Source organism: Oratosquilla oratoria, chromosome 36, assembly GCF_046742065.1.
Source record: "Oratosquilla oratoria isolate Oo_2021 chromosome 36, ASM4674206v1, whole genome shotgun sequence".
Lineage (NCBI taxonomy): Eukaryota > Metazoa > Arthropoda > Malacostraca > Stomatopoda > Squillidae > Oratosquilla > Oratosquilla oratoria.
In genome coordinates, this window is record NC_134812.1 from 35302098 (window position 1) to 35304597 (window position 2500).

The 2500-nt window shown below is 43.2% G+C and overlaps 1 protein-coding gene across 7 annotated transcripts in view; it reads right to left on the reverse strand.

Moving 5' to 3' along the window:
* The window catches only part of LOC143018962 (uncharacterized), a 340564-nt gene that overhangs the window by 27585 nt on the left and 310479 nt on the right, over positions 1-2500 (reverse strand). The window lies entirely within an intron of this gene.

Below are 2500 nucleotides of genomic sequence, written 5' to 3' on the forward strand. Positions count from 1 at the left end.
AATGAGGCAGAAAGAACTAAAAGAAAGGCAAAGAGGGAGAAATGGGAGAAGCTTGCGGAAGATCTGGAGGCTGACCTAGAAGGGACAAGAAAGTTAATCTATAATGTTGCAAATTCATACAGAAAGGGGGAGAGACGCACCATCGAAGGAGTACTGTTTACGGATCCAGTGGAGGTTGCCCAGCGATGGCGGTAGTACTATGACGAACTATTAAATGTAAATAAAGGTAAAGAACAGGATTTTTCAGAAAATGAAGAGGAGGCAGACAACGAAGATCTGGAAAATGGTGACAATATTACAAGAGGAGAAGCCGAGCATGGGGGCCCAGCTTTGATTACTTGGTTGCACAGAGTAATACAGGCCTCCTGGGAACAACAAACAATACCATCAGAATAGGGGAAAGCCCTGATCTGCCCCATTTTTAAGAAAGGAGGCCGTCATGCTTGTGAAAGTTACCGAGGGATCTCGCTCCTGTGTCACCCGTTGCAGATCTATGAAAGAATCATCGAAAGAAGGTTGCGGACTGTTGTTGAAGAGAAACTAAATGAGGCGCAGTTTGGATTTAGACCAAATAGGAGCACCATTGATACCATCTTCATTTTAAGAACACTGATTGGGAAGAGCTGGGAGTGGAACAAGCCCCTATTTGTAGCTTCCATTGATTTAACAAAAGCCTTTGATAGAGTGCCCCGTGGAAAGCTGTGGCAAGTACTAGTAGACCTTTATTATGGAATAAACAAATAGCTGAGGGGAGAATGTCAAGGCAATGTACAACACGTGTAAAAGTTCTATAGCGACACAAGTGAGAATTGGTTTGAGGTGACATGTGGCGTTAGACAAGGTAAGGTCCATTCGCCTTTGCTCTTTATTATGTTGATGGACTCTGTTATCAGGAGGGTTGGTGGAACCGGTGGAAAGAATGTGTACGCCGGCAGCATCAGTGTGGCATACTGGAGTGTGGTCGAGTTACAGGATGAGATCCTGAAATGGAATGTTGCCTTAAAAGAACATGGTATGGGAGTCAACCCGACAAAAAATTGAAGTACTAGCTATCAGTATGCCATGTCAGTTTGGACGATACTCCACTCCCTCAGGTGTCACCCCCTAAATAGTTGCGGATGGAAGTGAACAACAAAGGTAAGACTAAGGACGAAATAACATCGAGGATAAAGAAATGTGGCGCAAACGCAACCCTCCTCTACCCGCTTTTCAAAGAGTTAAAGTTGTCTTGTACACTGCCATTCTAAGTCCTATACTTCTGTATAGATCAGGAACTTGATCTACCACAACAAAAACCAGAAGTAGAATACAAGCAACAGAAATGCGTATTCTCAGATTGATTTGTGGAGTTACACGGCGGGATAGGGTTAGGAGCACCACAATCTGGGAAGCCCTTGACATTGTTGAACTCACTGAAAGATCACAATTACGATAGTACGCCCATGTAAAGAGAGAGCCTTAAGATGAAGGAGTACACATGATTTTGCAGTGGCGCCCAGAGGGCCAAAGGCCACTCGGAAGACTACGGAAAAGATGAACGGATAATATTGACGAGGCTCTTAGACGAAGAGGAACATCGAGGGATGGAGTGGAGGAGAACCGAGATTATGAGGAGCGTGCATTGTGGGGAGGCTTTGTGTCGACAGGACAAAAATCATAACGACGCGGTGTGCACGCACACACACACACACACACACACACACACACACACACACACACACACACACTCACACACACACACACACACACAAACACACACACACAAACACACACACACAAACACACACACACAAACACACACACACACACACACACACACACACACACACACACACACACACACACACACACACACACACACACATATATATATATATATATATATGAATAAAATTGTCTGCTGGTGGCTGAAACAAATGACTAAAATTGTAAAACGCAGCATACGGGGTTAATCGATTGCTCCTTATTCCAGCTATCACTCATGAAACCCTCTGATTGCAAAATGAAACCCTCTTTTAATTGCCAACTAATTCACTGTGTGATTTCCACTTTACGGATAATGAACGACGCAGTTCATTAGTATACTTTGCAAACAGCCGAAGCCCTCTCCCCTTCCCCAGCCTAAAAAAAAAAAAAAAAAAAAAAAAAAAAAGTACCGGGAGGTACTCTATCTTATTCCAGCTGTATTTGAAAAGTTGCATAAAGAAATATTAAAAGGTGAGGCGCCACAAAATGCTCAGGTATGACCCAGGTCGTTACTTTTACCCCAAGTCCTTAGATTGCCAGTGTAAGAAGTAAATTATTGTAGTTAGATTTGAACAAAGACCCGCGGTGTACGCAACACATGTAGAAATAATGTTTGGATACATTTCTCAGCTCGGTTCACGGTCGTGGAACTCAAAAACAAAACAGAAATATAAAACTAGGCACGTAAACAAGCAAACAAACACACATACACACACACACACATACACACACACACACACACACACACACACAC